Here is a 24,433-nt window from a genome sequence, read left to right as displayed (position 1 = left end):
GTCTGTCCTCCCCTCAACATGACTTTCTCCTTTCTCCTGCACCCCAGTTGGCCCTTTAACTCTTTAAAACTTACCTAAAGGGGCACAGTGGTTCTGATGGCCTTTGGTCCTCCCAGGACTCTCTTTGAGAATCATCACATAGACAAGACCTTTCCTTATCAAAACCACAGTGGACTACATGTTGTTTGTGTAATTCCTTGCCTTTTTCCCATGCAAGTCAGAACTCAGTCTTTTACTTTTGTTCCCAAGACCTGAGCATAGCACATTAATTACCCAAGTTTTTATTAAGTAAATGAATCAATGGATAAGTGGATGAATGAGTGACATTTTTTTTTGTTTTGGTTTTGACTTTGTGATATTTATGGTGAGATTTTCCTTCTTCCATTGACTGACAGCAATTGATTGAAAACCTGGTCATTAAGCACTTACTTGGGGACACTGTGTCTTTAAGTGAGAGGAATGCAGTAAGATTCTTAGCAGAAGGAGTCTAGTCACGTGGCTGAGCTCTTAATAGCTTCCTAAGAGTTCATTAAGCAATTTTGATTCGAAAACCTATTCTAAGCCCCCCACTGGCTAGTTTCAGATATGTTTTCAGGGATATGTTCATGTGAGAAGCCAACCTCCCTGGTCAGCACAACACACATTTCATTTCTTTTCTAATCTAAGAGGGGGGATTCTGTGTGTGTGCATATATTTATCATTTTCTATGTATTAAGAACAATAAGGAGGTTTAAGATTTAGAAATAGATTGCTTGGAAGGAAAAATTGGCTGTGAGGGGATTAGAGAAGTGATGGGTAGAGAGTTCCAAACATGGGGGGGAGGGGCATGGGATTATTGGCTTTGATCTTGAGGGAGAGGGAGAGCCACCAGAGGGATTAAGTATAGGAATGACGTGATCCATTTTAGGTTTTTGTTAAGGGACACTCTTGCAAAGTTGAGAATAGATTTAGGGAAAGGGGCAGGGTAAAAATGGGGTTCATTAGGAAGCTTTTTGGTAACCTAAGTATGAGATAATGGTGATTTGGGTAAATTTGATAGTAGGGAACACAGAAGTAGTAGTTAAATTCGAGATGTATTTTAAGGGTAGAGCCAGCATATTTTGCTGGCAGGTTTAAGGTAGACAGGATCAAGGGAGAGAGAAATCAGGGGCAATTCTGTGGATTTGAACCTCAGCAGCAGAACACACTGGGGCTACCGTCACCTGAGACTTGGAAATCTGTGAGTGGAGTGGGATTTCAGGGCTATGGTTGTGGAAACACACATCATTGATACCCACATTTTGGATATTTTGTTTTTGTTTGCTTAAGGCAATCTTTAATAGACATCCAGTGGGAGTGTGTTGACTGAGGTTTCTGGCCAGCCCGGTCCCACAGTCGTTCAGCCCCAAAGAAACACACAGAGGTCTACATTAATCATAACTGATTGGCCTATTAGCTCAGGTTTCTTATTAACTCTTTCTTACTTCTTATGTTAGCCCATTATTCTTGTCTGTTAGCCACGTGGCTGGTACCTTTTTCAGAGAGGCAGTCACCTCTTGCTTCCTCTGTGTCTGGATGACGACTGTAGACTGAATCTTTCCTCTTCCCATAGTTCTCGATGCCACGCCTCTACTTTTTGTCTGGTTGCTGTTGCCCCGCCTATACTTCCTGCCTGGCTACTGGCCAATCAACATTTTATTAAAAATAATACAAGTGACAGGATAAAAGACCATTGTCCCACAATAAGAGTGGGGTCAAACAAGCAACTAGATGATGATGAACAAGTCTGGAGTTCAGGAAAAAGGGCTACTTTGCAAATACACACGCATCAACTGTCTGCCAGTGCATTTAGAGTTGAAACCAGATGAGTCTGCTAAAGAGTTAGGCATTGGTAAAGAGAGTAATAACTAAGCCTTGGGGTACACTGTGACACAGAAACGTCAGCAAGAGAGATGGAGAAGGAGCGATAAGGGAAGTAGAAAAACCAAGAGAGTGCTGCACTCTGGAAGCCACGGGAGAAACGGGCACGGTTAGTGATTGTGTGTGTCCAGTGCAGGTAGGGTGAGAACTGGTCACTGAGCTCAGGGGCTCAGTGACATGGGAGTTGCAGGTCACTTTCTAAATGCAAGTTATTTCAGTGGAGCACTGGGGGTGGGACCCTGATTGGAGAGGGGTGAAGAGGATCGAAGGAGCAGAACCAGAGTTGGAAGGGAGAAAAGTCAGATGGAGAGAAGACAGGCGGAAGAAGTTCAGTCAGGAAATTCAGATGGGAGAAAGACAGACAGAAGAAAGACGAATGGAGGAAAGACAGGTCTGTCAGAAGGACTTGAATCCTTAAGGCCAGAAAGCAACTGGAGCAAAGGTCACCTCCCCCTTGCTTCCCTAATAAGTTATTATGAAGCACTTCACAGTAAATATTCTCTTGCATGCAAATAATTGTAATTTTAGAAAGAAATTCACACAAAAAATTCAACTGACAGTTTTCTCCCCTCGCCACTTTAATTTCATAGTAGGAAAAAAAATATGTAAATGACTGTTTTTACTGCAATCATGAGCTGTTAGAACTAAAACCTTGCGATTCTTTTTCTCATGTGCTGTCTGGCTCATTTTTTCCTTTGTTATTTATTTTTCTTTAGGACATTTTCTCTACTTATAAATTGAAACTTAGTTTCATGGCACAATTATTTTTGTAAGTTTAGCCCAGTTTCTTATGTTAGAGACATTTTCTTCTTTGGCGGGTGCTGTGAATTTTAAAGTAGTTCATGATCTTCTCAGGTTTTATTTGGAAGTATAGGTTTGTTTGTTTGTTTTTAAATTCATTTTAAAATTATTGCTGAAGAGTGAGATAAGAGCAGAGTAGAATTCTTCCCCACAACCGCTCAGAATGTATTCTAATCATAAAGCCTCACCAGAGCATTTTCCAGGCTGTTCGGATCCTTTGCGGATGACTTGGGGACAGCCGGGCCATGTTCATACCCCACAAGGAAGAATGCCTTGTAGAATTATTGATCCCTCAGACTCTATCAAAAGCCTGCTCTGCAGAGCATCCCCGACACTTCTGCTATAGGTACTGTGGGTTCCCTCGAAGTCACTGAAATTCCTATTGCCTGAACCTAGTGTCTGCCTTTGTGTGAATGTGTGTGTGTGTCTATAAATATGTATGTCTGCCTGTGAGTGTGTGTATACGCGTGAGTGCATGTGTCCATGTGCCGTATGTGAGTATGTCTTTGTATATGGTGTGTCTATGTGTGAGTGTGTGGGTGTCTGTGTGTATAGTGTGTCTGTTCGATGTCTGTGTGTCCCGTGTGTGGTGCGTATGGTGTGTTTCTTTGATGTATGTGTGTCTGTGTTGTATGGGAGTGTGGGTAAGTGTATATATGTGTGTGAATGTGTGTGTGTGTGGTATCTGTAACTGTGTGTGTGGTATGTATAACTGTCTGTGTGTATCTGTATGTAGTGTGTGTGTGTGTGCAAATTTATGTGAATGTGTCTAAGTGTGAGCATGAGTGGGGGGACTGTGAGTTGTGTAAGGTGTCTGTACGAGGATGAGTGAGGTGTATGTGGGAGATGTCTGGGTGAACATGCATGAGGGTTAAGAGCTCAGCCTTTGCAGACTGGTAAAACTGCATTTCCTTCTTTCGTCTCAGCTTTGTCATTGTAGGCAAGTTAATCTTATGGACCTGTTTCTCAACTACAAAATTGAACTAATTTGTACCTTAAAATATTACAGGGATTAGCAAGGAGAAAATGTAAAAGTATTGAGCAAACTAGGAACAAACAAATGGAAATCTTGGAAATCTGAACAATGTATGTACATATGATGTGAATTCCTTTATCTTTGTGGCACACTTCCTGAAGAAAGGGCTATTTGTTCATTCTTTCCCTTCTGCTGACTCTCAGCTGTGGAGAAAGTGTAGTGTATGTTTGCTCGTGGTGGCAGAAGCGTGTTGGGTGCCCATGGATCTGCAGTGTGTGTGTCCTGAGAGGCTGTGCTGTGCCCTCTGATGGCTGTGTTGACTTTAGGGAATCTTCTAGCCAGACTCACAGTACATAGTCTAGGGAATCAGTCTTTCCGATGGCCAAAAATTCTGCATAGATTTTCAAACACTTGTGAAATCTGCCAGTTTAGCCTCTGGTCAGATATCTTTTCATGGCTTAGAAATTGTGTGTGGTTTTTTTCTAGATCCATCCATTTGCCTGCAAATTTCAAGATGTCATTATTTCTTACCACTGTCTTATTTCTTACCACTGTCTTATTTCTTACCACTCCATTGTATAAACGTACCACATTTTCTTTAACTTTTCTTTGGTTGAGGGGCATCTAGGTTGTTTCCAGGTTCTGCCTATTATAAATAATGCTGCTGTTAACACAGTTGAGCACATGTCCTTGTGGTACAGCTGAGCATCTTTTGGGTATATACCCAACAGCAGTATTGCTGGATCTTGAGGTAGATTGTTTCCTAATTTTCTGAGAAATGGTTATACTGATTTCCAAAGCAGCTGTACAAATTTGCACTCCTACCAGCAATGGAAAAGTTTCCCTTACCCACATCCTTTCCAGCATAAGCTGTCATCAGTATTTTTGATCTTGGCCATTCTGACAGGTATAAGATGGACTCTTGAGTTGTCTTGATTTGTATTTCTCTGATGATTAAGGATGTTGAACATTTCCTTAAGTGTCTTTCAGCCCATTGAAATTTGTCTGTTGAGAATTCTTTGTTTAGGTCTGTACCCCATTTGTTTTATTGGATTATTTGTTCTTTTGATGTCAAGTTTTCTGAGTTCTTTTTTATATTTTGGAGATCAATCCTCTGTCTTATGTGGGTGAGGTAACCCAGACCCAGAAAGACAAATATAATATGTATTCACTCATAACTGGCTTTTAGATATTTAGCAACGAACAAACAACCTACAGGCCACAATCCCAGAGAAACTAGACAACAAAGAGGGTCCTAAGAGAGACATACATGGATCTACATAGGAAGGTGAAAAAGACAAGATCTTCTGAGTGAATAGAGAGCATGGTAGAAGGGGGAAGGGAGGGGAGTGGAGAGAAATGTATAGCTCAATAAAAACAATTAAAAAAGGAAAAAATAAAAATTAAATTTAAATTAAAAAGAAGTGAATCTGTGGGTTTGTGAAGTAGCCCAGCAGGTAAAGGGGCTTGCCACCAGTCCTGATGACCTGAGTTCAGTCCCTAGCATCCACTCGTGGGAGGGGAGAGCTTTAAGTTGTCCTCTGATTTTATGCTTGCATAATGGCACATACATGCCTACAGAAAATAAATGAATGTAATAAAAAGGGGAAAGAAATGGTGTGTACTATTGTTTCCTTTTAACATAATTCATCAACTTTTGAAAATTTCGGAGGGGCGCTTAAATCCCATTCACTTCTGAGCAGACTTTCATGTGCTTTGCGCTTGAACAGTGTGAATAGGGTTAGAAGTAGAGATGTAAAGAGGCTAAGGCCAGTTACATACCCTATGGATATAAGAGATTAGCTTCCGTTTAAGAACTCGAAATGAGTGACATCCTTGCCTTACCACTGTTTCCCATGTGTATCGTTCCAGACCCTCTATGACTAAACACACATACGTGGTTTGCACACAGACATAGCCTTCTACCGTTACCCATCAGTGGGGATGGGGCTTTATTTTGCTCTACCTAACAGAAATCACGAGCAAATAAGGGGCGCTCTTCCAGCAATGCAGGTCTACAGGTTCTAGTCTTTGGCTGCCCCTAGGATGGTGGCTATTGCCGCTTCACTGCTATTCCGGCTCAGCCTCCGCTTCTGCCATCTCCTCTTTATGTTACCAGTTCAACCCTTTCTACTAATGTTCAAGATCAAAAAACGGGAGTCGGGGGAAGAGTCTTGGGAGAAGGCAATGCATCCAGTGTGGCAGCTCCGGGGGCAGCATTGGAGGATATCTTCCTGATGACTCAAAGAGTGAGCCAAACAGCCCCGAGCCTGTGACAAAGGAGTCAGTTATGGCCCTCATGCAAATGAAGGATTGTATTTACACCAAGGATAGGTCTTCTGTTTGTTTGATGAGGTGGTTCTCAGTAGCCCAAGTCAGGATAAAATGGCCACTCGCCCTTGGCAAGACCTGTAATGGGAAAGCATCTGATGTGACTATGTGAAACAACCGTGTCTAAAAAATACATTATTGAGCTCAAGTAGTGCATCAGTAGCCAGCAGCTGTGGTTGCAGTAGAGCCTTCTCAAAGTGTCCATGGAATAGTCAAAACAGCAAATGGTCTGCCACATAAAACAGCTGAGCACCCAGGAGTGGTGTAACAACTGTGAGCTACAGAATCAAATCATCCTGGCCCCCAATAACATGAAAGCGGAGCTTGTAATAAAGGCGCATCGTTAACTGTGAGAGTAGCTAATAGACAGGTGCTATCTGTCTCACTATTGTATACTTGGCTCTGTTGATTGCTTTTCCCCCTTGTAATACACTGTTTGTTAACCTTGTTTGTCAACGCAATTAGATTGAGAGGCACCTAGAGGACTAAAGCACACCTCTGGGTGTGTCCTCCAGGGCATCTCTAAAGATGATTGAGGGAGCTAGAATTGCCTTAAATGTGGCAACTCAGTGAGCCGGAAGCCCAGGTGGAATAAAGGAAGGAAAGGAGAGAGCTCTCTGGCACAGATATTCTCGCTCTTTTTGGCCATCATGATGGGAACTGTTACGTTCCTCCATGTCCTTCCAGCCTTGATGGACTGAAACCTGACACCATGAGTCAAAATACCTATTTCCCTCCCTTAAGATGTTTTGCCTTCAGTATTTTGTCACAGCGGTAAAAACCTAGTGCATATGTAATTGCTGTTCTGGATATTCTTCTCTATCGTTTTAATAGCTGAATGTTACTTCTTTATCTTTTATGATATGTAACATATCATAACTGCCGAACTGTCACTGTCTCTGTGGGAAGCTTTTCAATTTTTTTTTAACTTAAACTATACAAATTTAAAATTTGAAGACCACAAGACTTTCTGGCTGTCTTAGTTATTTTTCTATTGCTGAAGAGACATCCTGATCAAGGCTGGCTTCAGAAGAGTTTATTGGGTTTTACAATTCCAGGTGGTGAGTCTGTGACTGTCATGGCAGGGAGTAGCCTCATGGCAGGGAGCAGCAGGCAGGCAGAAAAGGTGTTGGAGCAGTAGCTGAGAGCTTACATTCTTACCCACAAGTAGAACACGGAGAACACTAACTAGAAATGGCATGGACTTTTAAAACTTCAAAGCCCCCCTCCAATGATAGAACTCCTCCAAAAAGACACACCTCCAAACCATTCCAAACAGTCCACCACTATGGACCAGATAGTCCAATATATAAGCCTACGGAGGCCATTCTCATCCTAACCCACCACATTGGCCTTGCTAATATAAAACGCCGGGTATGTAAATTTGGTTTCATTTTGTTTCTTCTTAAAATATTTCTTAGTTTGGGGTGATTTATTTAGCAGTTGAGTTCAGCGTTCTTTTGTCACTGGAAAAATAAACCAAATGTTCTCTGAAAATAGTCTGTATTTCAGCTTTAAAAAAAAAGTCTGGGAAAGGCCTTTTTTCCCCCATTGATCCAAACTAGAGATCTTTTTGTATCACCCTGAATGGCCTGGATACATAAGCCAGGCTGGTCTCAGACACTCATGGATCCACCTGCCTTTGCCTCCTGAGTCCTGGGATTAAAGGCATGTGGCAAAGTACCCTACATTTGCTATGTTTATGGCAATAAACTATGGGCCCCAAGCAAGAATAACAATGTTTGTTTTAAAATGTAAGGGTATTTTGGGTTAGGGTTTGTGTGTGTGTGTGTGTGTGTGTATTTTAATTTGATGTTTTTATTTCTCTATATTTCCATTCTTTCAAAGAAGATAATTGTTATTCTGTTAGGAAATTACTAAACCTTTTTATCCCAGAAAGCAAGCAGCATACATATGGCACAATCAGATGTTCTTGTGACTGTATCCTGTCTCAGTGGCATACTTTTCCCCTGATTTGGATTTAATTACTTGCAAATTAAGATCCACAAAGAGATTAAGAGATAAAATGCACAAAAATAGGCATTTCAGATTATCTTCTAGATTTTGTGTGTGTGGAAGATCACTGTGCATATTGCTGTCTTTCCACTGAAAGGGCCTTGGGCTGCACGTTCTGAGATGCCAAATAAGACCGATTACCAGTGGAAAGAAATAGATTTAGACTAAGTAGACAGACAGGCTGTAAAAACACTACACTGGTCTTGTTTAAGTATTTTCCACATTAAATTGGTATGTAGTAACCAATTGGTTGCATTACTACCATAAGTTTTTAAATAAATGAATTTGCATCCATTATGGCTTTAATGACCTTTGGATTGCCACATAGTAGCCAATGTGGATATTTGACGTTAAAAAAAAAATCTGTTAGAGCCCAGATTTGAATTAAACTCACTCAAAGTATAATGATTCTGTTATTAATTTTGGCCTCATTTTGTAAGAAAGAAGTTTTTTTAGTTTAAAAAGCCTAATTAACAAAGTTCTGTTAGTGATGATTAGGATGAATTTCTTATATAGTTATAAACTGTTGTCCTGCAAATATTCCTGAGTATGTACGACGGGTCAGCCATTGAGTTTAATGAAAAACTTTAGTCCACAATGTACACACTGAGCCCTTGACTTCAAGGAGTGTGCCTTGTAGCAAAGGGGAATTGCAACAGAACGAAAAAGATAACACAGTCACTCCTGGCTACATATGTTTTGAAGGAAATAAATAAAGGCTGGGAACATGAACTCTACTGAAGCACCTGCTTTGGGAAGAGTGGTTGAGGGGAAACATCGTAAGCAGAAGAGCGGGGGCATGCGTTCTACTGGGAAGCCCTCAGAGGAGAGAGGCATTCAAGATGAGCACTCCAGGTCATGAAGAGGCTGGTTCGAGGAACACAAACATTGGAGGCACAAGCAAGAGGCTGCTAAGAACCTTCTAGATTGTAAAGGAATGAGTGTTGACAGGAAGCCAGAGTGCCATCTACATATAAGCCCTATGCCCTGCGTGGGCAGTGTAGGAGTTGGAGTGGCCAGGTAGTGCAGATACCATGCTGTTCGGAGCCTCTCGTTTTGGAGCCTCTTCTAACTGAGGGTTTAGAAACTGCGGTGATGGGGTCGCTGTTGCCTTCTGCTCATTCTCTGTGTGAGTGTGGCTACAACTAGTAACAATGCACCATGTACAGAATAAATGCTGCCTGCCAGTGACACAGCTGGGCTGTCTGTGTTGGACACTCCTTGCAACTCAGGCAGAGAGCACAGCGCTCTTTCCTGCTCTCGGATGATGGTACAGTGGTCAGAGACAGAGTGGTTTGACCAGGCCATGCAGCTTGTGGGGGGAGGGCAGTGCCATCATTAAAGTTGGCAATGTGGCTTCACAGACTGTTTCTGCCCACCCAAGCCAGCATAACTTGCCATTTTAGAAATAATTGGGTGGAGAGAGGAGCAAATCTGGAGGTTAGGGTTGTGAATGGAGATTGTGCTTTGATTTCCCAGGCACCCAGACCCAAATAATCACATAAAAACTGTATTAATTACAACACTGTTTGGCCAACAGCCCAGGTATATTCCTAGCTAGCTCTTACATCTTAAATTAACTCATTTCTATTATTTTCTAGTTTACCACGAGCCTCGTGATTTATTACCTCATATCTTGTTTGGCTACCTGGTGTCTGCCTGGCTGAGCCTTCTTCTCCGTGTATTCAGTTTAGTTTAGTTTTCCTGCCTGGCTATATTCTGTCCTGCCATAGGCCAAAGCAGCTTTTTGAGAAAGCAATGGTAATAAGACATAGTCATAGCATACAGAGGGGCATCCCACATCATCTCCCCTTTCTGCCTTATTAAAGTGATTGTCAAACATTGTTAAGTCAAGGAAAAACAGCCCTTCAGAATATCCTGCTTCACAGAAAAGTCTGTCAGATATGCTAGGGCTGTAGACCGAAGAGAGGTGCCCCAACATTGCTGAGGAACTTTGGGTGACTGTTCAGGCAGCCAGATGTTTCTATCATTTCTCACATTTTTTGGAAGTAGCTTGCATTTTCTGCTTACTCAGTTGACATTATTTCCTTCTTGGGTCTCTGAGGGAGTTGAAGACTAGATAGTTATAGTTTTCCTCACTCACCTGATGCAGAAAGCAAGTTATGATAGAAAGTAAATTAGGTACAGGACTTTAGACTCACTAAGATAGAATAGATGTGGAGTATTTTCTCTGAATTTATCAAATACAAATGGACTAGACATTGTTGATATACTTATTATCTGTATAATATTGTATATAGTTATTGCACTTACTGTATGTGATTTTTCTTATATTAGGTATAGTCTTTTTTAAAATTTTAGACAGAAAAGAGGAAATATAGTGATATTTTATTTATGTTTTAATAATAAAGTTTGCCTAAAGATTGGAATGGCAAAACTAAGCCATTAGAGGTCAGATAGTGGTGGCACACACCTTTAATCCCAGGATTTGGGAGACAGGGGCAGAAGGATCTCTGTGAGTTCAAGGCCACCCTGGGCTACACAAGATCAACGCAGAAACAAATCCAGGTGGTGGTGCCTCACCTTTAATCCCAGTACTAGGAATCATACACCTTTAATCCCAGCACTAAAGGGGAATATAAAATGGCAGAAGAGAGGCTGAGTCTCCTTAGTCTGCAGTCACCCATCCTTGGTAGAGGTGAGACTTCTCTGTTGTTGGCTGCTTTGCTTCTCTGGTTTTCAGATTGAACCCCCATATCTGACTCTGGGTTTTTATTATTCGTGCTACGTTGGATGGTGACGGGATTATACCAGCTCATGGAGAGTTTTTGTCCTACAAAGAGCTCTGAAGAATGGGGTGGATGCATTGTAGAGATGCGAGGCCCTCCAGCTAGCTAGGGAGGATGGCTTGATGGGACACTGCTGGACGGTCATGTGGCTCTGTCTGGCTTTCTACAGTGTATTATAAATTCCCAAGTCCTGACCTCTACTCTCCTATAATCCTAGCTATGTATGACATGACAAAACCAGAGCCTGTGCCACTCAAAACCCCCAGTCTCCACTGTGGAGGTTCTGTAGAAATAGAGACCTGCTGGCTTAACCGAAGTGGAGTGTCCCTCCTCCACTTGTCATCAGCCAGAACTACCTCTGGGCAAAGGGAAAGGTTCTCGGGACTCCTGTAACCTTCAGCAGTTAGTGAAGCTTGAAAACCTAGACACCTTTGACTTAACCCCAAACTTCCCAGCCCCAGATGCTGAGCTGCTTCCATGGCCCATCCCACATAGGGTTACTTCTTTTCATCTTCAGTTGGATTCAGAGCCATTGAGTCTCACTGCGACACTACCACAGAAGTTTCCATCTGCATTCTAACTCCCGTCTTCCATTGCATCTTTTCTGCTCTTAAGCAGTTTTTAGCAGATGTGCTTTATGTGTGGTGTATGTGGCTGCCTCCCTAGGCCATCTAGTCTGCAACCAGCATTCTCTCAGCTCGGCCTACCCTGAAGGTCAGGATAATCTTTGTCTCTCACCAGACACACCATGGTCAGCCCCCGATGGTTCTTTTTAAGCTACTCTGACAAATTGCTTATCCTTGAGATTGCACACTCTAGACCTCTGCCCCCCCCTTACCTCCACCCCTCCTCGTTTTGCCCCCTTTTAGCCTTGATTCTTCTGTTCAGTTCCTGGTTCGTTGGCTCATTCAACTCCCATGTCTTAAACTTACACAGAGCCAAGCACATGTCAAATGTTCTGTAGAATTTTATTATTTGGTGATTAGTAACTGATTTATGATCTGTTGGCCTTTGAGTTTTTTGGCTTTGAATTTTTTATTGCATTTTTTTTATAACATTACACATGAGCCCTCTAACTGTGATGATTGAATACTTGTTAGAGGCAAAGCCAAGTGAAGGCATTAGCTCCTAATCCTGCTAAGGACAACCTCATTATTACTGTGCTTGTGTTTTGGCTTCTCAGTTGGATACCTTGGCAACAGGGACTGTCTCACTCTTTCTTATAATCCCCAATGTACCCCGTGTAAAAGAGTCCAGGAGGAAGTGAGTAAACGAAATGCCCTTCTGGCTGAGAAACGTATCTCAAGTCATCGTTCTGATACTGTTTTCTCTCCAACTAGACACTTATGTTTGTGTGTGGTTCAAAACCATTTTTGTTATTTCTTACCTGTTATGCTGGTTAGTTTTATGTAAACTTGATACAAACTAGAGTTGAGAGAACCTTAAGAATGTGCTCCCACCAGATTGGCCCGTTGGCTTGATTGGATGTTGGAGGCCCAGCCCATTGTGGGTGGTGCTACCCTTAGGTAGGTGGTGCCACTGCTTTCTCTAGGCTGGTGGTCCCAGATGGTAGAAGGATGCAAGCAAGCTGGGCAAGCCGGTCAGCAGCATTCCTCCATGGCTTGTGCTGCAGTGCCTGCCTCCAGGTTCCTTCCCTGCCTGAGTTTCTGCCCTGATTTCCCCTATTGATGGATGGACTGTGACCTGGAAGGGTAAGATAAAATAAACCGTTTCCTCCTTCAGATTGCTTTTGGTCTTGCAGTTTTATCAGTCCAATAAAAACTCTAATAGTTAAGCATATTGTTAGACCAGAGCCGTAGAAAAACATTAATTTTTTCCTGGTTGAACATTGCCCTCCTGCATACAGTTTCCCTTTCCTTAACTGGATTTTCCATCCTCTCCCACAAATGTCTTTAAGGTCTTTCCAACTCCCTACTGTGTTCTTCCAGACTTCCTGACAAGCGGAGGCCCTAACGCCTGCTTCGTCTGAGATTCTTTAGGGTCACTGACCTACTGTCCTTTATATAGTAATATTTATATAGTAATATTTCTATATTACTATGGATATTTCTATATTACTATGGTATATTTCTATATACCTGTGGAAGACCTGTGTTGCTCTGACTTTCACAAAAGGAGAAAAACTCATCCCATAAGTACTTTGTAGATTGCAGCAGAAGCAGAGCCACGCATACGACCAGGGTAACTTGTCTTCTGGTCTGGCTTTACCTGTGTATGGTTTATATGCCATTGAGTAATTTCTGGGGCACGGACGCTTAAAATAAAGGGGGCAGCTTAGAAGACAAATGAAGATTGAAAGCAAATTATAAAGAAGAGAAAAAATAAAAGCGTACATATTCCCTTTAAGATTTGATTCTTTGAAGTCAGCCCTTTGCCAAATGTCTTATAATCAGTGAGTAAGAGACTGTAGAAGAATTATATGGAGAGAAGTCCACTTTCTGAGGTTTGCCGCGATTATCCCCCCGTGTGGCCAAAAGGGTATTTTTAAATGATATTTTAATGTTAGTAGAGTTCTCTTCCACATACCAAACTTCATGACTTTATATGGGTTTACTCTCCTGGCTGGTTTCTCCCTCCTTCTGGCATGCCTGCCATGTATCCACAAGGACGTTTGGTCTTTGTGTGTGGCGGATTTAAAAACAAGGTGGGGACTGTCCAGCGGTGGTGGTGTTTCCCTGAGAGACTGTGTGTGATGCTGGGCTGAAGGCAGCACGTGACTTGGAGCTGCTTTTGCCAGCAACTTCCTTCTGTCCGTTGCCACGGCCTTGAGAAGGCTTATGAATTCTTTGGGCATAACCTTTGTTGGGAAAATGAATTACAAGTGCGTTGGGTTACGCCGAGCCTTTTGTTATCCCCCTTTAAAGCCGTTCTGTTTGTTCACTTTGTGAGAGCCTTTCTGAGGGCTGACGCGTGTGTTTTATGAGAGAATGTAAGAGCCTACAATTTGTTTTGATTGATCTCCATTTGGATTCAAAGAGAACAGGTGCTGTCATTTGGAATTGGTTTTGGCAGTGGCTTGGTTATATAAATATTAGAAATACAGACTGGAGCCTCATTTAAATTATCTTTCTCCTTAAGAATAGGAGAGATTTTATGTTGAGTATTAGATTCTGGTTCTATTTTTACAACTTCTCATATAAACATGTAACATGCCATATGTCTGGACATATGTATTATGTGATTATGTGTGGCTTCCATTGTACAGACATATAGTATGCAAATTTTCTTCACTTAAGAGTTTATAGAAATATACTATTTTCTTTAAAAACCTGAGGATGGGATTTCCAAATATAACGAGGGTTTATTTTTCCCTGTCTTAAAAGTGTCGGCTTTGCTAACTTTGGAAACCGTGTCAAGAGTTATTTTCAGTTCGGTGTGGTTTTGGCGCTTATCTTTACGCCTTGGAGAATGACCCATTGCAGTTTTAAATCTTTGCCCCTTCTACATCTTCGTTATTGTCATGTATGTCCAAACGCCCCGTTTGAGGGACGCTGTGCCTCTTCTCAAACTCCCTGGGAGGGTTGTGGCAGCGCTTCCTTCCCAGCAAGGCTGACTGCCTCTCACCTTGTGTCCCCTGCAAACCGCTTGTGGTCAATTCCTGTGCTTCTCAGATGTGGAGATGGAGCTTTCTGTGAGCCTCCCAGACTGGACTGACCCAGTTCTCCTGCAAAACTCCAGAGCAAAGCGCAGGCCACAGTGTGTGTAGCCGTTTGCATGTTCCTCCCTCCTTCGCTCCCTCCCTCCCACTGACGTGATTTCTTTGAGAATTAGGCTATGTCTTTGTCATTTTGGCCCTGGAGCCAGGCTCACGACCTGACACGTGATACTCATTAAACGTTGATTGAATGAATGAAAGAATAGATTGATTTGTTGTTTTCATAATGAACATGAAAAGAGAATGATTAAAGTGGAAATGATTAGCGGTGACGTGCACAAATGACCAAAGGCCCTGCGTTTTGTCTGCTTTTTGTTTTTAAGGAATTTAGAAAATGTGAATGCCCGTGCCGCCTGAATGGCGTGAAAACGCTTATGGCTCTCTTCGTGGAAGCTCCGTTTCCATAGGGCAGGAGCACTCTTGATTAAATAATTCATGACCCCTTCTCATTCCAAACAGGATTGAAGTGAGGCTGCCTCTGAGGAATTTGGCAGTGGCTCCGCGTCAGAACTCCTTACTGGGTCAGCAGAACTCATGGTAGAAGAGAAGTGGCCTAGAGCCCGAGGTTGCAGAGAGTCCGCAGCAGAGATGGACAGAATACCCAGGCTGTCAAGCCTTGTTCAGCCTTAGCCCTAGTTAGCCCGCTTCCATGGTGTTTAATGAGCTGTTTTGCTGGGGAGACCACGAAGGGCTACTAGTTAGCATCCCTCACCTCTAGTGTCTGTCTGTTGACCTACTTAGATAATTAGCCACTTTCCCTCCTCCTTTGACCTTGCCTCAAACTCATTTTGGCAGATTAAAAAGATTGAAGTCTGTGAACCTGGCTGGGAATCTGGGGCTGGAGGCTTCCTGCTGAAGGCCTCCAGCATGGCCCCTAGGTATGATATAGCATCTAAAACATTCAGTAGCTCGGAGGTTTGAAACAGCTCCCCTACCACCTTGGAAATTAAGAATGCCCTCTGGGTTAAGACTCACTAATGTAGAACACGGTTTTTTTTGTTTGTTTGTTTGTTTTTCCCCCACGGAATAATCACGGAGACGAATATTGTAAGCCAGCCTTTCAGTTGCATTTACAAATTCAATGCATAATGCGTGTTAGTCTTCCTCTCATTTATCAGAGGGCAGGGGTGTTACCACGCTGGAAAGAGCATTAGATCTGAAGTCCGGCCTCACCCCTTCCACCTCTGTCCTGATCATAGCCTCGCTCTTCCTGTCACGCTTAAGGCCAGCGAGGCCAGAGGCAGAGCCCGGCAGCTTTCGCTTGTGATCCACTGAAGCTCTTACCCAATCGCTAGAGTCATAAAAGCTGAGGCTCCTTTGCCAGCCACTCGCGGCCACCTTTCCATTGAGAACCGTGGTTCCTAGACACCTCACCTCCATCTCCCTTCTCACTTTCATTCCCATTGCCGTTTTGGTCTTTGTCACTGTCCGTCATTGCTCACTCTTGATCTGTTTTTAGCGCAGCAAATTCATCTGCCTAGCTCAGGTAGTCTCTGGGATCAGATGGTTTCAACGGGTGTTCCTTAGGAGCCTCAACTGTTGTTCAGTTTCTGCATTCTGCCAAGTAATAGGTTTTTCTGTACCCCGATAATAGGTTTCTCCATCAGTGCAGCAAGCCAGATCAAGCCAAGCTGTAAAAGTAAAAGAAGAGGTTTATTTGAGCAAAGGAACTCCGGGGTGAGTTCTCCAGCCCCAGAGACGGAGGCAAAAGAAGTCAGGCTCCCTAACTAAAGCAGGAAGCTTATATAGGTTGTAGGCAAAGGGGTGGTGATGTTTCTGCCACAGGATGGATTGATACTCAAGTATGGTCTAAAGCTGAACACTGTAGGCAGGGACTTGGGCAGCTGGCAACTTCAGGAGAGGAACCGGTGTAGCCACCAAGAGTTTAGAACTGGACTTTTTGGCCCTTTTCTTTCTTGGAGAATCTCTGAGAGGGTAGGGTTTGGAGAGAGAGCAATGGGACTTCTAGGATCAAGCAGGAGTGAGCTGGAGGTTCTAGCCAAACACCCTTGATCTTAGCCAAAATGCTGAGAAGTTACTACAGTCCATGTCTCAGCTCTTGCCATGTTGTTCAGGCCTCTGCTTTTCAAGTCTCTTAGCACCATCTCCCCTTGAGCCTTTGACCCTGAAAGCAACAGTGACTTCCTAATGGCACCCATCCATCTCTGCCTGTCTTTAACCACTACCTCTTGCTTAGCATGTTTTAAAAGACAGCTTCTCCCTCTACAACCTTGGTTGGCCTGGAACTCACCACATAGACCAGGCTGGCCTTGAACTCACAGAAGATTCTGCTGCCTCTGCTTCCAAAGTGCTAGGATTAAAGGCATGCACCAGCACACCTAACCCTTGCTTAGCTTTCCAACTCACCCATCACTTTGATAACCAATTCCTTCTCTTGACTCCACGTGGTTCTGCTTTCTCTAGTAGCTTCTGACAACACTCTTGAAGTGTTCCTTCAGTAGTTGAATGGTTTGTGTGGTCTCCAAGCCTGTAAGGCGTGCTGAAAACGGTGGTTCATTGTTCTTGCTATGCATGCGTAGTAATTAGTTACTTGCTTTTGTGGCTCAGGAATTTGAGTTTTCAAAAATTCCCACACTGAAGTAGGGGGTCCTTGAGGTGGGGGTGGGGGTCGCCACTAGGTTCATTTACCAACCGTGGCTTCCTTCTTCCAAATCAACCTTCCAACAAGAGTACCTGCCCTAAGAAAATTAAGATGACTGTATCCCGATTTCTTTAGGGGCTAAAGAGATGGCTCAACTATTGAAAACCTATATGGCTCTTGCAGAGGACCTGATTTCCCATGCCCGTATCTAGTGGCTCACAACCGCCTGTGACTAGCTCCAGGATATCCGACGCCTTCTATGGGCAGCTTCAACTCATGTGCATATACCTCCACGTAGAAGCTTGCATACACATAATTAAAAGTAAAAATAAATATTGAAGCAATAACAAAGGCTGAGTTGAGGAATGCTGAGAAGCTGCTTGCAATATGAAGTGAGATAATGTGTGTGACATCATTCCATTTGTCATAGTGACTCATATGAAACGAAAATCTCAGTCATTAGGCTTTGATGGCATTTGCTGGTCAACCTAGCACTTGGTAGTCCGAGGCAGGAGAATCACTTGAGCTTAGGAATTTGTGGCCAGATTGGTACCACATTCTCTATTAATTTTTTTAAATTTAAAAGGACACTATAAATGATTTATCCTTTCTGTATATGAGAGGACATATGTGTATTGGGCCAAAAGTGTGTGGGCACAGACGTATGTTGGTGTACACACATGTGAAGTCAGAGGCCAACCTCAGGTGTTCCTCAGGATCCATCTTCCCAGTTTTTTGAGACAGTCTCTTAGAGGACCCTGGCTAACCAATTCCACTATGCTGACCCGCCAGTGAGCTCCAGAGCTCTACCTGCTGGCCTCCCCAACACAAGGATTACAAGTATGTGCCACGACCATGCCTAGCATTTTACCTGGGCGAGGAGACCAAACCCAAATCCTTGTGCTCATACAAGAAACATTTTACCAACTGAGCCTTCTCCCCAGCTCCTAAATTGTTTGTTCTTGAAGATAACAGAATCCAGATAGTACACACCAGAAGCACAGGTGCAGGATCCAGATAGTACACACCAGAACCACGGGTATGGAATCAGTTTCACAAACGACAACAGACCTTCTCACTTCTTAACCATCTTTCGATCTCAGTATCTGACTATATACAGTAGAAGATGGCTCTGTATAATTTCAGAAGGTTTTTTTTTAATGAGTTTTAACTTGGAATCATGGGTCAGATTGCATTTCAACACATTTCCTAAGGAGATTATTTCCTTAAGCAGCCTTTGGATTTGCTGCATTCTGTGCCCTTGCTGATACTATGAATGCAACCCTGTCCACTTCTTATCAAATGGTGGGTTGTGAAGAATGCCATTCACAGAGAACAGCCTGGAGTATAATGCACTCTGTTCCTCACGGACAGTATCTACATGTTCCTCGTGGTTTCTGTCAGATCATGAAATAGCTGTCAACTGGGGTCTCCACACAGTAGTTTCTTGTTGATTTCACTTTACCAGGGAAGATGAATGACAAACAAAAGCCTGGTCATCGGGGAATTTTAAACTGTGTGTTGAAAAAGAAAACACACAGCTTTCTAGATGATGAAGAGAAGTGAGTCCCAACACAGGCTCACGAGGCCCTAACGTGAACGTCCTCACCTATAAACGAGGGACCCTATAGAGATGAAAGAAAAGGCTAGGGAGTTAAGAACCTCCTACTGCCCAAAAGGTGTTTTCATGGGGATGAAGGACAGATGTGCTGCTCCTGGAGGAACTACCAGAAGTATTTCCATCAAGTGAGAATTGAACCAGAAGCCTCAGGATAGCGAGACAAAGAACCAAAGAAAGTAGTACCTATCAAATGTATGAAGTACTTTTTGCTTTGCTGTGACAAGCTACCGGTCAAAAGCAGTCCAAGAAAGGGAGGGTTAACTTTGCCCCACAGCCCCAGAGGCTACCTACCATCCATGAGGTAGGGAAGGCATGGAAGCAGGAATATGGGCAGATGATCACTGTAGCCAGAGAGCCAAGACTCATGAACATTGGTTGCTCAGCTCACTTTCTCCTTTCCCCTTTCTACTCAGTCCAAATGCCAGCCCACAGGTTAATGCCACCACCTTCAGGATGTGTCCTCCCTCCCCAGTTAAGCCTCTCGGGAATCTCTTACAGACTCTTAAGTTATGTCTTCTAAATCCAGCCCAGTCGACAATAACAGTCAGCCATTACCATGTATGGTCAAGTCTAAATGATGATAATGTGACTGAGCTGTCAATCATTAAGACTCCTTGAAGCAGAAGTGGCGCTGATAATGAGATCATGTGTGTGTGTGTGTGTGTGTGTGTGTGTGTGTGTGTGTGTGTGTGTGTGTGTGTGTGTGATGGAATAGAGTGGGAAAAGAGAGAATGAAAAGCATCCCAAATGTGCCTGTCTGTGCTAAGGAAGAGAAAAGGGAGGTTAGAGAGGTTGTAGGTTGGGTTCTCTAGAAGCAGGTATATGATATTTATGTTTTGGTTATTAAATATTGAGTGCATGATATTTACAAAGAGTTAACTGTGTTGTGGGAATTGTGCTCTCTTACACACACACACACACACACAGCCTTACTTCAAGTATTTGTGCATGCAGTCTCAAGTGAGGATGAAGTTGTTGGGTTAGGCTCTAACTAGGAATGGTTCAGAAAATGAGGATGTTGTGTGTAGAGGGGGGCACCTGGTGAGCATGCTGTGGATGAAAAAGGGCAAGACTTGGGTGATGAAGTATAAGGCAAAGAATGCAAAGATGAATGGCCTCCACCCAAAGTTAGGGAGAGGCAGGGCAGGGGTCTTCCCAGAACCTCAGAAAGATCATGGCCCGGCGAGAGCCTTGATTCTGAACTTTCAGCCTTGAAAACTGTGGGGAAACCAAGTTGTTGCTTTAAGCCTCTGGTACTCTGATAAAGCCCAGGGAAGCTGAAGCAAGCTTTGAGGAAGCACAAGGCCACGTTCCCATGAAGAAACCACAGAGCTGTGTAAGGGAAAGAGAACACTGCCTTGTCATCTGACCGCAGAAAGGGCTGCCCCAAAGAGGTTGTGACCTTGGGTGACTGACTCCTAACCCAGAAGATGTTAGCTGTTAGTTGAGATGTTTTCTCTCTCTCTCTCTCTTTACCTCCCTCCCTCTCCCCACCACTATGCTGGCAGCCCTTTTTTTCTTGAAAGATTTGATTGGTAAATCTTTAAGTATGCTACAGTGAGTCATGAGGAAAATACCTGGGTATCAGGGACATATGTAGTCATTTTGTTTTTACTGGAGAAAATATAGTTGGGGATACAGAAAAGCCCTAGGTTTGATCCCCAGCATTGCAACAGCAAAAGAAAGATTTTTAAAATTGATTTAAAGTAGAACGATAACTGAGAGCAAGTATATAAGGGAACTTTTAAATTGCCAGGAAGAAAAAGGGAATTGAATTAAAAACTTGATAAATCCAGCACAGGAATGATAAACAATAAATACAGTAACAAGTGTAATTAATCCTAAGAATGTATGTTGGAAGCAAGCCAAAATATAATTTTTTCACAATAGATGTGAATTTTTAAATCTCCTATCACATGGCAAAATCAGAAGTTCATTTTAAGCTATTTATAAGAAATCCTAGTAAAGTCAAACAGTAGAGCTGGTGGGAGCAGACTCAATCTGGTGATTTGGTAATTTGGTGTTTGGTAAAATTTAGAATAGCAAACTTAGGGATGTTGCTCAGTGGTAGAGTGCTTACCCAGCATGCATCAGGCCCTAAGTTTGATCCCCAGCAGAAAGGAGTCTAAAGGGGGCAAGCCCGCCCACACTTTAAACTGTCAGGAGGCTGAGATAGGAGGACATTAATTCAAGGACAGTCTGAACTGTATAGCAAGATCCTGTCTCAGTTACTAGTATTTAACTAGCCCTGCACTCAATCCTCAATACCATGTGAACCCTACATAGTATAATACATGCTTCTAATCCCAGTGCTCTAGAAGCAAAGGCTGGAAGATCATAAATTCTAGTGACTGTCAACTGCATATCATGTTGGAGGCTAGCCTGGGCTGCCCGACACACCATTAAAACAAAAACAAACACTTAATGGGGATATTATCATTAACGTGGTGAGGAATGCTATGTATTTTTTTTCTAAAAAGAGTGGAAAACAAAATACTTATATCTAAGTTTTAAACCCCTCCAAAAAGAAGGACTATTTTTGCAATACTGGGGATTGAACCCAGAACCTTGAATATGCTAGGCAAGTACTCTGCTGCCAAGCTACGCCTCTAGTCCAAGGAATAATTATTAACAGGAGAAGCAAAAGTACTAATAACCAAATGGAAGGTGTTCTACAAGATGTCTTTTCCCGAAGCCCCCAGTTACTCTTGAATACATTAGATTGAAGCTACTTCCACCAGTTCCAGGGTGTTGGCTTCAAATCTTGTCTTGAAGGAGATTGAGAAGCAGCTTAAAGAAGGGGAAAAGTCAGGAAATCAGTGACACCTCTGCCCTTAAGGTGAAGGAGGCCCTGGGATCTATGAGCCGCCTGAGTGGTAGACACAGGGAAGGGCACGGGCGGGCACATCCTGACTCAGACACAAAGGCCAGCTTCATCATCACACCACCACCATGGCTGACTCAGCCCCGCTGGCTTTGGTGGCTGGTAAAACGGAATCCTCAGTCAGCCTTCTTTTAAGATACATTAGAAACCACGGGGTCTGGTGATGAAGTTCCCGCTTCTTCTGCTTCGGCCAGGTAAAGCTAAGTTGTGAAGAACTCCCTTTGGCCACTTTGGAAAAATCAAGATGAAATATGCAGATATCCGTAAACTTCATGGTTGGAACCTAGACCGAAACGTTCACAAGCAGCATTAGATTTAATTGTTCTTAAGTGTGTATGACCAATCCTGTTTTCCTAAGCCTGGGGGAATAGGACTTGGGGATATGCTGTGGCTTTAGGGAATTGCATACAACTGCGCATGACCAAGCTAATATGCTAATTGGATTTGGAGTAAGTTTGGGCTTCAGGATAAAACAAGAACTGTAAATTCTAAAGACTGCTTAGCAAAAGCTCTCATTTTGCTTCTAAATATATTTAGGAATTATTCTGTTGAAAATTCACGTTGAGAGTTTCTCTTAAAGGAACTAGAAAAAATAGAGTGCCAGTACCTGAGCTTGCCAGGGGTTGACCAGTAGTTGGTATTGTAGACCTAATAATCTTCATCAGTTCTCGTGGATAGTTCTTGAGATTCTGAACGAGATTTTTTTTAATATCCAAAATTTTGCATTTTATGCAATCAGAAATAATTTTTAATTAACTATATATATTCAGAATGTGGGGGAGAGAAGCTGAACACAAGCCTATTTTTACGTAAAAATAATTTTAATTGAATTTTCTCCTTGAAAAAAAACAGAGTCTTAAAGTCATACAATGGCGTTGATAAAAATAACTGAACAAGTCAGAGAATGGTGGTGCACGCTTTTAATCCCAGCACTAGGGAGGCAGAGGCAGGCAGATCTCTGAGTTCATGGCCAGCCTGGACTACAGAGCTAGTTCCAGGAGAGCTAGGGCTGCACAGAGAAACCCTGTCTCAAAAACAAAAACCAAAAGTCAATCAATCAATGAATGAATAAGTAGTTTGTTTTCAGCTTCAGAAACTGTATACAGTTGCCAGTCTCTAATCTCATGTTAGTAAGCCTACAAAACTGAGTATTTTTGTTGTAGTTTTTCTTTTTCATATGTTTAGTTATCTGCAAATAGTTTTGGGAACTTCCCCAGTCCTATTTATTTCTTTTTAAAATTGTGCTTATTTATTTTCTGTGAGTTCCTGTGCATGCACTCAGTCTGTGGTGGAGCCCTTGGGGCCCAGAAGAGGGCTTTGGAACTGGAGTTACAGGCAGTTGTGGGCTGTCAAGTGGATCCTGGGAACTGAACCTGGGTCCTTTGCAAGAGCATTCTAGCTCTTAACCATTGAGCCATCTCTCCAGCTCCCTAATTTTATTTCTTACAATATCGGTATGCATTAAATTAATGCTTTTGGAAGTGAGTTGATAGAAAATCAAATGGATCTTCCTTTAAAAAGCTACGGTGAATGGAAATGCCCACAGAATTAGAAAGAATTTCAATAATAAAAAGGCTGTTTACAATAGTTGAGTCTGTATGCATACACAGAACATCGGAAATAAGGAAGCAGATGTTTGTCAGGGTACAAACCTTTGAAAATAATTTAATAACAGTATAATGGAAACTTTATGGCAATAGGAAAAAATTGTTTTAGTTTTTCAAGGCAAAGTTTTTTGTGTAACAGTCCTGGCTGTTCTAGAATTTGCTTTGTAGACTAGGCTGGCCTCGAACTCAGAGAGATCCGCTTGTCTCTGCCTCCTAAGAACTGGGATTAAAGGTGTGCACCACCACTGCCCGGCTTCTTTTATTTGTTTGTTTTCGGATTTTTTTTGGTTTGTTGTTGTTTATGGCAATACAATTTAAAATCTAAGTAAAATGAATGGTTTTCTAATTGCTAATTGTTAAAATTCTATCCAGAGACATTACAATTTCCAAGAGTTGAATAAAAAACTGGTTGCATATAAAGCCTTACATTTTATGAAATGTATCCTTAGTACCAAAACCTGATGACAAAGCATCCAATGTCACCCCTGAGACTTTTAAAATTGTCTTGGGCAGTGCACAACTGCAATGCGTTCATGATGCCATCATGATGATGTCATGTCCAGGAGACACAGGTTTGCCCAATTTCCCCCAACCTCTGGCTCCTGTGATCTCTCTGTCCCCTCTTTCATGATATCCCCTGAACTTTTGGGGGTGGGTGAGCTAATGTACATATTCCATTTAGAGATGTCCACACTTATTTAATCTCTACTGTACAGATACTTTTAAACAGGAAGATGTATATATATAATATATACACACACATATATATTCATCAGTACTGCTAAAAGCAAGTGAAAGTGTGTGTGCGTGTGTGCACACACATATATACAAGTAACGAGCATAGTGGAGATGTTTTTATAGCAATGCAGCAGAATGTCAACGTTGATTATCTCTAGGGGGGTGTGAGTGTAAGACCTAATTTATTTCTACATTATACCTATCTACAGTTTAAAAGTTGAGTATGATCAAGGCATGGTCGTTTGTACCTGTAATTCCTGATACTCAGGGTCTTGAAGTAGGAATATTGCAAATCAAGCCTACCTGGGAAACTTAGCAAGACCTTGCCTGGGCATACAATAAAAGCTGTGGGGGTGTAGGTCCGTGATAAAGCGCTTGCCTGGGTTCAATCTCTAGCGCTGAAAAAAATTATTACAATAAGATGATTTCTCTTCTGTACTAAATATAATTATATTTTTGGTTGTGAGCTTAGCCTTTAACGGCTGAGCCATCTCTCCAGCCCCTAAAATATAATTATAGCCAAAAGTTTGTA

The 24,433-nt window shown here is 42.4% G+C and overlaps 1 protein-coding gene across 2 annotated transcripts in view; it reads left to right on the top strand.

Moving 5' to 3' along the window:
• Pip5k1b (phosphatidylinositol-4-phosphate 5-kinase type 1 beta) overlaps positions 1 to 24,433 on the top strand; it is a 250,636-nt gene that overhangs the window by 86,102 nt on the left and 140,101 nt on the right. The window lies entirely within an intron of this gene.

The sequence above is a fragment of the Microtus pennsylvanicus genome, chromosome 5 (assembly GCF_037038515.1).
Source record: "Microtus pennsylvanicus isolate mMicPen1 chromosome 5, mMicPen1.hap1, whole genome shotgun sequence".
NCBI classification, from domain to species: domain Eukaryota; kingdom Metazoa; phylum Chordata; class Mammalia; order Rodentia; family Cricetidae; genus Microtus; species Microtus pennsylvanicus.
The sequence above is the reverse complement of the archived record's forward strand: the minus strand, read 5'-3'. Positions and strand labels throughout refer to the sequence as shown.